The sequence below is a fragment of the Mesoplodon bidens genome, assembly GCF_964165515.1.
Source record: "Mesoplodon bidens genome assembly, chromosome: 18".
Taxonomy (NCBI): Eukaryota; Metazoa; Chordata; class Mammalia; order Artiodactyla; family Ziphiidae; genus Mesoplodon; species Mesoplodon bidens.
The window spans coordinates 19667268-19680546 of record NC_138175.1 but is presented as its reverse complement, the minus strand read 5'-3'; the positions used below and the strand labels follow the sequence as shown (position 1 = coordinate 19680546).

Below are 13279 nucleotides of genomic sequence, written 5' to 3'. Positions count from 1 at the left end.
GACTCTGGATGGTGGAGAGCCTGCTGCGTCCAGTGATGGGAGGTTGATGACACCATCGGGAGTCAAATGTACCAGAGCAGAGAAAGCCTGTCCCCAGCTGTCCTGTGGAGCCTGTGCCAGCCTCTTGAGGGGACAGAAGGAAGTGGGCCTCCAAGTTCTGTGACACACTGAGAAGCACCCCATCAATCAGGTCCATCAAGGCCACAGCCATGCCTTGGCCACCATCGTTGGGGGTCTCCCTGGAAGAAACTAATAAGCATGCACTGCAGAAACTGGGACCAGGCTGAGGTAGTCCAGGATACAATTTATTGTGTTGGTGGTCCCTGGAGGCTCCCCCGACTCCCCTCCTTTCCTTTTGCCCTCTTCCAACCTTACCTTGCCTCCAGTCTCCCACTCTCCTTCCTCATGTATTCAAAGCTGCAGAGAACCAAAAAAAAAAAAAGAAAAAGAAAAAAAAAGGCACGTTGGTAAATGCAAAGAAGCAGATGGGTTGGCACGTGGGAAGAGAACTGCTTCTTTGTCTCGCCTACAGAGCGGGGGTGACTTCCTTGTGTGCTTCTGCCTGGTGTGTGGGTACAATCTGCTGAACCCTAGGCATATGACATGCTCCCCCCAACCCCAGACAGCCCTGGAGTGCCCTATTTAGGCCATCCATCACCCATGGACAGAAGGCTCTTGGCTTGGCTACCAGACCTGGCTCTTCTGGACCTACATAATACAGAAGGGTGAGCTTGGGAAGGACTCCCGGGCCTATACAAACAGCTCAGGAAGAACATCTATCATTTGGAAAATAAGACTGTCATTGACCTGCGAGAAGGGGCCTCTTGTTTCAGAAGGCTGCAATGGGGTGTGCAGTGGGGTCACAGTTTAAGTTTAATGTCAATGGTCACGTCTCACTTATCTCTGAAGACACCCAGGGCATATGGATCTTCAATAAGTACTGACTTGGAGCAGCTGAATAAGCAGATGAATTGCCATGCTAACACCAACGTTTGTAGCTATTTCCTCTGAATCTCCTTACAACTTTCTCCTCCACCTCCTCCTCAGGCATCCTCTTATAAACATCACTCCACAGGATTCCATTCTAGGCCCTTTTCTCCTCTCTTTTGAAACACACTCCCTGAACCACCTCATCCATTTCTCTGGCTTCCATCTATACGCTGAGGCTGTGTGCCAGTGATTCACACGGCTCTCTCACCTCCCGACCCCCATATCCAACTGGTGACTGGACACGTTTTGAACAGCATTCTCAAAATCAAACACCTCAAAACCTGTTTATCCTCCAGAACTTCTGGAGAAAGTACTCAGGTACTCAAGCCACACAACTGGGCCTCACCCTTGACTCTTTCTTTCCCTGTCCCCTCTTCCCAGCCATCAGAATCTTCTCAATTAAATGCCCTAAATATTTTGAAATTCTGTCTGCTTCTCTTTATCCCCATTGGCACCACTCAGTTTCAGGACATGTTGACCTCTCTCCTAAACACTAAAACTGCCCCCTCACAGGCTCCCTGCCTCTGATCTTGCCCTTCTTCCGTCCATTCTCCATGGTGCAAAGTGATTTCTAAAAACATAAACCCACCACTACAGTTTCTCTTAGGGAAAATTCCAGCCCCCTCAACCTGGCTCACAAAGGCTTTTAAGTGAGTTCCTCTCTCCAGCCTCACTTCTGCCATTAACTTCTCAGTCTGCACTGGACCTCACCAAACCACCCGCAGGGCTTGCGTGCCCCTCTGTGGTACACTCTTCCCACTCCTCATCTTGCCTTGCTAATGCCTGGTTACCTGATAGGCTTCAACCTAGACATCACAAATTTCTTCAGGAAGCTTCCCTTCCACTGGGCTCCTGTCACAGAAACATGCATTTCCCCTAGTACAGTACTAGGGGAATCACACCCCATTGCAATTGTTCATTTACTTTGTACCCTCCAATATATACATCCATAAGTAATTGCTGACTAGTCTACTAGGTAACAGGTACCACCCAAGTCTGCGAAAGATGATTGGTGCCTTGCTTGTAGAGCTCGGTCCAAGTGTTTTGCTTTGTTTTTAAACAGCTTTATTGAGATTTAGTCCACGTACCATGCAATTCACCCATTTAAAATGTGCAATTCAGTAGTGGCTTTTAGTATATTTACAGAGTTGTACAATCATCACAATCAATTTTAGAGATTTCATCAACCCCAAAAGAAACTCGGCACTCCTTAGGTATCATCCCTGGGACCTCTACATCCCCTTCCCTTTCCCGGCCCCCAGCCCCCGAGGCAACCACTAATCTACTGTAACCACAGATCCTATAGATTTGCCTATTCTGGACATTTCTTTTTTTTTTTTTTTGGCCGCACCATGCAGCATGTGGGTCTTAGTTCCCCGACCAGGGATCGAACCCACACCCCCTGCAGTGGAAGCGTGGACTCAACCACTGGACCGCCAGGGAAGTCGCTGGATGTTTCTTATAAATGAAATCAGGTTAGGTCTTCCCAACTTACCCAATGGTAAGATTCACCTGAGAACTTGCGTGGAGATTCAAATTCAGAGACCAGGGAACCTGTATTTTAAACATGTGCTCCAGGCAGTTCTCTATTTAATCAGGCTGCATCTGCCTTTACTGTCCCCAGCAAAAGTGGGTCAAGAAATAGCTTTTGATGAATACCGCTAAAATTTAACACGATCTGAAAACATTTTGAACATGAAAGGACAGTGTATGTTTAATGCAGAAAAAGCCTGGATACTCAAAATACCCCCCCGAGTCCCCCATGAAACATAGCTCTTCAGAACGCAGTTTTACCGGGACTTCCCTGGTAGCACAGTGGTTAAGAATCCGCCTGCCAATGCTAGGGGACACGGTTCAAGCCCTTGTCCAGGAAGACCCCACACGCCGTGGAGCAACTAAGCCCGTGCGCCATAACTACTGAGCCTGTGCTCTAGAGTCAGCGTGCCACAACTACTGAAGCCTGCGTGCCTAGAGCCCGTGCTCCCACACTACAACAGAGAGTAGCCCCTCTCGCTGCAACTAGAGAAAGCCTGTGCGCGGCAACGAAGCCCCGATGCAGCCAAAATATAAATTAATTAATTTTTTAAAAATGCACTTTTACCACGGGGATCTCAAATAAGGAATGGAATGGAAGCCTGAGCAGGGGACAATATAGGGAGGGAGAACTGAGATCAGACCAGTGGAGGCGGCAAGCAAGTTGCATCCACAGGGGCCAGAGGGGGCAGTTAGAAAGGGGCTTGTGGAGTGGCTGAGGAGTTTGGGATTTACCCCCAGAACACTGGGGAGTCATCCATGGGCTTGAAGCAGGGGAATTTTGTGATCACGTCTGTGCTTTGGAAAGGTCGCTTTGGCAGTTGTGTGGAGGGAGGGAGCAGGGGGCAGTGAGGAGTCTGCGGCTGTGGTCAGAGTGACAGTGCCTGAGCCAGGTTGGAGGCAGTGGAGATAGAGAGGTTAGAGTGAAGGGATGTTCTGAAGGTAGAATGGACAGGATTTGGAGATTGATGGGATGTGGGAGATGAGAAAATGAAGCTCAGGTTTCTGGCCTGTGTGGTGGATGGGTTGTGGCATCTTTCACTGAAAAGGGGGAGCCCTAGAGAAGCAAACTGGGAGGAGAGTGACAAGGCTCATAAGGGTGGCCTGGGAGCCATCCAGGAGGAAGTGTCCAGAAAGAAGCTAGATATGTAGAGTTGGGCAAGAAAAGAAGGGTGTAGGCTAGAGGCAGAACTTTGAGGGTCCTCCTTGCTTTACTGATATCCAGTGACCAATCTGTTCCTCCCACACAAGCAGCCCATGCCTTTTACTTGCTTCTCCATCCTTGACTTTTACCTACTAATGCTCATGAGGTTTAGTGTCTCCAGACTAATGTAAGACAAAACATAAGGCCCTTGAGGACTAGGGACATCATCTCTCTCCAGTATTACCCTAGCCTTGAGCATAGACCTGGGCATCGAGCAGTTATTCAGGTTACAGATTAATAAGTCATGATTCCAAATACCTCTGCTATCTGCTTTCCAAGTGGCTGGAATTTCCCCCATTAAAGCCCTTCCTGGGACTTCCCAGGCAGTCCAATGGTTAAGACTCCACGCTTCCAATGCGGGGGGCGCAGGTTCAATCTCTTGGCAGAGAACTAAGATCCTAGCTGCGTGGTGCGCACCCCCAAAATAAATAAATAATAAAATAAAATTATGTTTAAAAAAAATCTCTTTCTTTGGGTTAAGGCAATAGTGTCCAACTTGCATTAGAGGGCAGACACCTTTTTACCCTTAAACAAATCACATAAAATTCGGAGAAGGGGGAGAAAATGAGGGAGCAGAGAGGCCCAGAGCCTGCCTGATAGACTTCCCTTCCTCTTCCCCCTCCCAAGCAGCCCCTGAGCTAAAGGATCACGTCCAGAGGATCCCTATAAAAATGGAAATGCTACCTAACAGTGAGGAGCCCTGAGCAGCCAGTGAAAGAACAGGAAGAGACAGGGTGGGGCTGGAAGATCTGAGTACTCATTCTGGTTTTGCCAAGTTACTGGATGACTCTGAGCAAGTCACTTCATTTCTAGAGCTTAGGATGAAACTGTGGCTGGCTCTTCAAAAAGCACTGTGAACATCAGTTGAAAGGGCAGGCATGAAGGTGTTTTGCAAAGTGAAAAGTGTACAGATTAGATGGAATATTTAAGGGTGATCAATGCATACCTGAAAAATGCAGGTAAGAGCACAGAGAACAAAAGTGACCTACTTCTCAAATGTGAGATGTAGGCCCAAGCAAAGTCCTTCTTTAGACTTTAGAGAGCAGTAGTTTGAGCTGAGAGGTAAAAAATAAACAGGGTTTTTACAGGGGTCTGAAGAAAGCAGACATCAATAAGGGAAAAAATTCCTGTGGTCTGGGTAGGAGATGATGTAGAAGGGCAGGTCTTTAAAATTTAGGAGAAAGTGGTTGGCCTTGGCAGCTGACATTGAAAGCTTTCCAAACATCTTATAAGGTTTAGTATCACTACACCCTAGTTCAAAAGTATGGAATGACTTGCTGTCCCCCCAACACTCTTCTACCCTTTTATGTCCTTGATTATGGCTCTTCACTTTACACACCTTTGCCTTGTTAATGCCTTCTGATCCTTTAACACCCAGTTGAAATGAGATACTCCTGGGGAATGATTTGCTCCTTTATGAGTTCATTTCTTCTCATTATAACAATTAATGCATTAAATGTTTTTTGGTTTTGTTTTCTAAATTTTGAGTTTAAGGGCAGGAAACACATCTTGGGTCATCTTTGTATCCCCAGTGCCTAGAAAGGGAGCTGAACATAGCTGGTACTCAATAAATCTTTGCTGAATTGGAATATATCTCACACATGTCCTCAACAGACACAGAGAAATGGGAGTGTTCAGGTGTAGCTTTAGGTCTTACCCCCAAAGTGGGCAGGAAGAGTCTTGCCCATTGTTACTTAGAAAATCAGCAAATCTCTTCTCCATTTGTTGATTCTCTTGTTTAATGAGTTCCAAAAAATACATAAATTATCAAGATTATTGCAAGCTTTACCTGGGGGCAATAGTGGGAGCTAAGGAAGATGTTGGAAATAGCATTGTTCTCCTGAGAACTACAGTACAAAGTACACTTTTCTTAGAAAGAATGGCTTCCAGGCCAAGGAACACTTAGTAAGTAATTCTATTAATTAATCTAGAAAGACCATGTCCATCAGAAGGTAGATTTGGGAGTGAGGGTAGGTTACTAAGAAGCATAAAAATAAAAGAAATAATAATGATAGTTTACATTTATTGTATGATTACTGGTGCCTAGAACTATGCCTAAAGTTTTACTTGCATTTTCTCATTCAGTCCTTAGTGAAGTACAATTATCATCCTATCTTATGGAGAAGAAACCTGCAGTTGAGTTGTTACTAATTCACCCAAGATCACACAGCTAATAAGGAGCCAAGACAAGATTCAAATGCCAGACAATCTGACTCCAGCATCAAAGAGGATGATATTAAACATTTAAGTTATATAAATTACATCTCAACCTAATGAACTGCTTACCAAAGCTTTCTAGTAATATGGCTTCCCAGGAGGCTCTCCTATAGGGAGAGAATATGCCTTTTGCCAGCATGTGAGCACCAGTCCACTTCCCAGTTAGTCACTTGGCTTATCCATCAAGCTCCTGTGCACCTGATGAGTCCCTAAGGAAGGAATCCACTCTCGAGGCTGAGGGCCAGATCCTAGAACGTGGTGACTTCACCAATGCCATGTGGTAAGCTGACAGCCTTCTGCTGATAATGCCCTGAACTCCTGTGGACTACAAACCTGAGACAGTCCATGGGAAGAACACTTCCTTAAATCACTTGGTGCTTTTAAGTCACAACAGTTCTCATTGGTGACCAGTCTGGGATAGTACTGCAGGGAACAAACCTGTCCTTATTTTTATCATCCCAACTGTTCCACAGGCTCTCATCATATTACTTTTCCTTCTCACCTTGTTTCTGTCCAGCATGAAACAGCCTATCCTGTTGGTTTGGCTTTCCGTTCCTTGGTCTTTGGGGCCAATTTCATGAAGTAGGACACATCACCATTTCCTGCAAGAAGAAAACATTTCCTTTTGTTCCTTCCTAGTGATCCTCAGCATTTTCTCAGCCATGTAAGAGCAGCATATGGGAATCTTTGTCTTCAGAGAGCAGGCTCCAAGGCCACTTGGACCCCATTCCCGGCTTCTAACTGATGCCTCAGAGATCATATAGTTGTAATTATAGTTGATATAATATAAATATAGTAGTTGTCTTAGTCCACTCAGGCTGCTATAACAAAATACCACTGACTGGGTGGCTTATAAACAGCAGATGTTTACTGTTCACAGTTCTGGAGGCTGGAAAATCTGAGGTCAAGGCACTAACATGGTCATATTCTGGTGAAGGCCCTTCTCCTGGTTCATAGCTGTGCCTTCTTGCCATGTCCTCACATGGTGGAAGGGGCTAGGAGCTCTATGAAACTTCTTTTATAAGGCATTAGCCCCATTTATGAGGGTACCGCCCTCAGGACTTAAGCACCTCCCAAAGGCCCCACTTATCAATACCATACACATCTAGCATTAGGATTTCAACATATGAATTTTGGGAAGGACACATATTCAGACCTTAGCAGTTGTAAATATAATTGTAAATACAATTGAGGGTTTTTGCCATCTAAATACATTGCCTTGGACTTCTTTGGTGGTCCAGTGGGTAAGACTCTGCGCTCCCAATGCACGGGGCCTGGATTCCATCCCTGGTCGGGGAACTAGATCCTGTATGCATGCCACAACTAAGAGTCCGCATGCCGCAAATAAAAAAGATCCTGCATGCCGCAACTAAGACTGGGCGCAGCCAAACTAAATAAATCAATAAATAAATACATTGCCTTATATTTATCCACATGAATGCTTTAGAGGTGTGGAGAAAAGGGAACCCTCTTGCACTGTTGATGGGAATGTAAGGTGATACAGCCACTATGGTGAACAGTATGGAGTTTCCTTAAAGAACTAAAAACAGAATTACCATATGACCCAGCAATCCCACTACTGGGCATATACCCAGAGAAAACCATAATTCAAAAAGACGCATGCACCCCAATGTTCATCACAGCACTATTTACAATAGCCAGGTCATGGAAGCAACCTAAATGCCCATCGACAGCTGAATGGATAAAGAAGATGTGGTATATAGATACAATGGAATATTACTCAGCCATAAAAAGGAACGAAATTGGGTCATTTGCAGAGACGTGGATGGATCTAGAGACTGTCATACAGAGTGAAGTAAGTCAGAAAGAGAAAAACAAATAACGTATATTAATGATATGTGGAACCTAGAAAATGGTACAGATGAACCGTTTTGCCGAGCAGAAATTGAGACACAGAAATAGAGAAAAAACATATGAACACCAAGGGGGGAAAGTGGGTGTTGGGGGGAGGTTGTGGGGTGATGAATTGGGAGATTGGGATTGACATGTATACACTGATGTGGATAAAATGGATGACTAATAAGAAAATAAATAAATAAAAAATAAACATAAAAAATACATTCTTTTTTTTTTTAAATAAATTTATTTATTTATTTATTTATATTTTTGGCTGCGTTGGGCCTTTGTTGCTGCATGCGGGCTTCCTCTAGTTGCAGCAAGCAGGCGCCATTCTTCATTGCGGTGCGTGGACTTCCCATTGCGGTGGCTTCTCCTTGTTGCGGAGCACAGGCTCTAGGTGTGCCGGCTTCAGTAGTTGTGGCTCGCGGGCTCTAGAGCGCAGGCTCAGTAGTTGTGGCGCACGGGCTTAGCTGCTCCGCGGCACGTAGGATCTTCCCGGACCAAGGCTTAAACCCATGTCCCTGCATTGGCAGGCAGATTCTTAACCACTGCGCCACCTGGGAAGTCCTAGAAGACACTCCTGAAGCTTAAAGGTAAGATGGTTTGAGGCAAGGTCTTAGAGAAAGCGAATTAGTCAGTTTATTAAAGGTACCAGAAAGAAAAGAAGCTAAGCATTAAAGTGTAAGTCAGTTTTGTTTCCAGTACATAGTTCCTAAGTATACCAGGAGCTGTTTGGAGTGGAGGGCTGAAAAAAAGTGCAAAATGCAAATATTCCAGAGGTGTCTGGTAATTTTTCTCTAAGATTGCCTTTTCTTTATGCTTGAGTCCTCAGGTGTACATAAGAGACTACTGGAATAATTTGGTTTCTAGAAAAAGAGGTCACATGTAAATTTTCCAGATACTTCACACATTTCTAGAATAGTGAATAATCACATAAGGCAAGTACCTATTACTAGAAATCAGAAAACTTGGGTGTTGGTGCTGAGAAACCAAATTATCCCTTTTCTTCATGTCTGTACCCAAGCAGTTGAATGTTGCTTAGAGAAAAACCGCACACTGGGCCAACTGGTTTAACTTTAAACTCATGATCACAAACTTCAAATGGGTACCTGATACCACCAAGGCGAAAACTGCAAGCTTGCTTTCTCTCTCCCCTGCATTTGCACCCATCTTCACCCTTGTTACCCTAATTTCCACAGTGGAAGCATCCTGTTCCTATCCAGGGTCAATCCTCCCAGTTTCCTTATATCCTCCCATGAATTTCACCCTGATTTAAGTCAAGCAAGGGAATTCCCTGGCAGTCCAGTGGTTAAGTGCTTTCACTCCCGTGGACCTGGGTTCAATCCCTGGTCAGGGAACTAAGGTCCTGCAAGCCCTGTGGCACAGAAAAAAAAAAAGTCAAGCAAGGCTTCGCTCTCCTGTATCACTCCCAATGACAAATAAACATGCTCTAGAACCCTTTCATCTTTTAGAACATGCTCTAGAATTCTTTCACCCTCCCTTAACCCCATATCCTTCCACATTTATCCCTGAATTTCTTTGCTCCCTTCACAGCTAAGCTTCTCTCATGTTGCCTATGTGTGCTGTCTCTATTTCCTCACTTTCCTGTTCACTCTTCAACCCATTCTAGTCAGGTCCACACCTCTGATTTACCAACATGAATCAAGCCAAAGTCACCAATGATAAGCTCGTCTTCCAAGGTGACCAATTCAATATAGCCATGTTTCTGGACCAAGTTTACCTCTCAGCAGCACTAAACACAGTTGACCGTTCCCCTCCTACCTGAATCCTTCTCTGCCATTGGATTCCAAATTCAACACTGTGGATTTCCTTCTGTCTTCCTGGCTGTTCCTCCTCAGTCTCATTCTCCATTACCCTATCTCTAAATGCTGGAGTGCCTAGGATTTGGCCTTGGAACTTCTCTTCACTCTTTCCTCCGAGTCAGAGGTCTCATAAACTGACAGCCCCCACGTGCGGCTTAATCAGCTCATGCAGTTTTAAAACATCTGATTTAGTTGCCAACACCTGGAGATTTTACACACAAAAACCCCCCAGATTTTCTTTAAAAAGAAAAAAAACAAAATATCTGTCAACATTGGGCTAACATTCTCGTAATGGAACAATCAGCTCAATGGAGCAGACGCTGGGTCCGTTTGTTCTCCGTGATCTAAGGTAAGGGAGTTGAGAATACAGTCCTGAGTCAGATTACCATAAGTATCAAAGACTCTCCTCCCTGAGCCACCAGAACATCTTCCAGTCAGTCTTCAGGGAATTTTACTGCTGGTTGGGTAGAGTCCGCAGGTGCATCTCAGGGAGGGGGAGGGGCGACCGCACTGTGAGGGGCTGAAGGACCCCGCCCACAGAGAGCTCAACAGCTCTCGGGCAAAAACAAGAAATGTACGTTTTAAAATACACAATTACGCCGCTCCAAATACAGAAAGTCCTTTTGGCAAAAGACTGCTATGATCGTGTAAAAGCATCAAGTCTGGCCTTCTGGCCTCTCCGGGCTGAGATGGCCTGGGCACACCAGAAAGCCCTCGCCCTCTTCTCTCACACCCGGTATTAGGAGGCCCTCTTGTAGGGCGGAGAGATCCCCCAAAACCGCTGGGCAAGGACAGCCCTGCTTGCCGTGGCTCGCAGGCGCTGGATTGTTTCTGAGGAGCCGGGAGTGAGAAGGGACCCGCCCGGCCTTACCCGGTGGCGGGCTGCGGTGCTGCGCTCGGAGGGCGGGTCCGGCCCTGCTAGGGCGGAGACTGGGGCGGGGCCCCGCCCAAGAACCGCCTCAGCCCCACCGCCTAGCCCCGCGTGCGCTTCCTCCAAACACCACCCCCCTTCCCTTACGGATTCAGAGCGGGTGACTGCAGCTAAGGAACCAGGTCAACCGGGCCGGGATCCTGGACCGCCCAGAGGCGACTGCCTCCGCCCAGGAAGCCCCACCCAGCGGGAGCCCGGACGTCGGGCTCCCTAAGAACCCACGCGCGACCAGTCGAGGGCGCGTGCGGCGTGACGCGACCCGCAGCGCGTCCCGTGACGCCATCGCGCCCGCTTTTGAAAGTTGGCGCCCGGGGCCGCCTCCCATGCTGCCCTGCGCCAACCCCTCCCCTCACCTTTCCTCCCCCGCCCTCCACTCGTCGCCCGACCGGCCCCCCCACCCGTCCCTTCCCTTATCAGCACCCGCGGCCCCGGCAGCGCCGACGCAGGCGCACTGCACCGCGCCGCCGCCATTTTGTGTCCGAGTCTGTGGAGCGATTAAACCGTGCGCGGAGCTGCTTCTTTGGCGGCAGCGGCGGCGGCGGTAGCCGGTGCGGGTGCGCGGAGCTGGCTGGGGACGCCGGGTGGCCGGAGCGGTGGAGCGGCGGCGGAGCGAGCGCTGCGGGGGGTGTGGCGCGGAGGTAAGGGGGCCCCGGGTGGAGGAGGTTTCGCGGGCCGCCTCTAGGTGTCACGATGGGGCCGCTCCGGTCGGCGCTGGCTGTAGCCCGGCGCCAGCGCCGCCGCCGGGGGGTGTTTGTCTCCCTCTACCGTCCCTGCTGCGGCGCGGCCGCCGCCATTGCCCGTCGCCGCCGCGGCCCGGCCGCCCCCCCCCCAACCCCGTCCGCCCGCTCGCTCGCTCGCTAGGCCTCCCTCCTGCGGCGCGCTAGGCCTCCGGCGGTGGCACCGACAGAGGCCCGCGCGCTGGCGACTCCATTTTCCTTCCTTTGTCTCTGCCCTCGAGGCCGGCTCTTGGCCCGACCGATCACCCGGCCGCGGCCCGCCCTCTGCCCTCCGCCCCTCCCGCCATGGGTGGCCTCAGCCGAGAGGCGATCTCCGCTCCCCGGCTTCCGCGCCCGCCTCGCTCAAGTGTCGACACCCAGCCACCGCGCGCGCAGCCAGGTCTCCATGCAGTATGGGTGTCGGGCCCTTGCCGACGCCTCTCGGGCTGCCCATCCTCCAGCCTGCCCAGTCCCGGAACCTACCCTGCGGCCTTGCGAGCGTCCCCCGCCGCCCGGCTGCTCCGCGGTCGCTCCCAGTCCGCGCGTCGCCGCCGCTGGTCTCCGTCTCCACCGAGTGGCGCAGGCGGCGCTGCTGCGGCTGCGAGTAGAGGGACCCCAGAGCTGCCGAGAGCTCCCTCTGCAAGGCTGGCTGAACTGCTCGCGCCTCGACGCCGCCTGAGCGGGCGGGGGGACGCGCGCTCGCCGCCCCCGCCGGGCCCCGCTGCGCCCCCAAACTAGCGCCCGGGCTCCTCGCCCGACCCGACCGGTGCGGCCCCCCCACGGTGGGCGGAAAGGACACGAGTTCCACAAGTTTTTCTCGAGCGAGGGTCGGATTCCCCTTGCAGTGATAGGAGCCTGACTTTGTGCGCTAAGAGATCTCAAAGGGATCAAAACTTAATTTCATTCTGATCTCAAGTGACGTGACAAATTCCTGAATTCGGGATTATGGGCTGGCTAAATTGGTTCAGGCAACTCTTGAGTTTCCGTCTCGCTTTAAAACATCCTGACGCTAACTTACTACAGTATTTAGTACCTGATGCTTTTAGGGCTAGGCGAAGGCAGTTTTGCCCCGGGATTGTGCAACCCGATCTAAAGCGCCAGTAGGGCAGAATGAATTTATTCTTGACTCCACTGGTAATTTGCCCATATGCTGAAATATGAGGGATGATGTTGTAATTGAATCCTGGGTCACTAGTTGCAGTTGGTTTATAAATATCTACGCGTAATGTAACTACTTTTTAGTAGCTGACTTCCGGCAGCCCTGAGTTCAGCAATAAGTAAACATTCGCATATGTAGCGTCTTCCTGCTTTCTTTGAGTTTAGATCAAATAGGAAAGTTAAAATTCCAGGTCCCCTTTAGGTGGCAAAAGAAGTTAAACAGGGAATATATGTTAAATTTATTCTGTCCTTAAGTTCTCTTGCATCATTAAAAAGCTTCCTGTCGAATTGCCAGTTTTTTCTTTTCCCTCAAATATTCTAGTACCTTAATACAATATCGTGCAGCACTTGATGTATCAACTGGGGTTGCTTTGGAGAGAGGAAAGTCTTGATTAAATAGCGGGGCGGGGAGGGGGAGGCTATGTTAAGTTTATGACGATATTAAAACAGCCTGGTGCTAGGCAAAATTGACCGGTCTACTGTGTGTAATCTCAATCTGTAGGATTCTGCAGCAAATGCCTCCGTAGGGGGGAGTGTTTTCAACATTACTTTTTTGAACCCTACAAAAATGTTCGTTCTCCCTCTCCTCCATAATAAAGTTGCCCTAAGTAACTAAATGCAGTAGTGTTGATGGAGTGTCAGGCTTGAGAATAGAACCACACTTAATTGTCTAATATATTGGTCCGTTTGTGTAATTTTTGGCATTCTTGTAATTTTCAGTTTTACTTTCCTTTTGAAATTATGGATGGCATGTGGCATGTTTTACTTATTAAAATAAGGTCCACACGGGTTAAAATCCAGCGGGTCTGTAGTTGAGTCAGGAAGAAAGCTTGTTTTCCTGGTAGCA

At 48.5% G+C, this 13279-nt stretch overlaps 1 protein-coding gene and 1 long non-coding RNA gene across 4 annotated transcripts in view; one reads left to right on the top strand and one right to left on the bottom strand.

Annotated features, from left to right (window-relative positions):
* Window positions 1-375: 375 nt before the first annotated feature.
* LOC308605592 lies at window positions 376-12065 on the bottom strand. The gene is made up of 3 exons (XR_014013713.1): window positions 11758-12065; window positions 6447-6546; window positions 376-417 (listed from the first exon to the last, which is right to left on the bottom strand). It is a non-coding gene; the product is annotated as an uncharacterized lncRNA (long non-coding RNA).
* CTCF (CCCTC-binding factor) overlaps window positions 11003-13279 on the top strand; it is a 49281-nt gene continuing 47004 nt past the window's right edge. For 2 of the 3 annotated variants that reach the window (XM_081215782.1, XM_081215783.1), the window contains exon 1: window positions 11004-11196. The gene's annotated coding sequence lies outside the window, so the exon portion shown is untranslated. Of the gene's footprint in view, window positions 11197-13279 lie in introns of all 3 variants that reach the window. The other variant, XM_081215784.1, reaches the window with a different exon arrangement.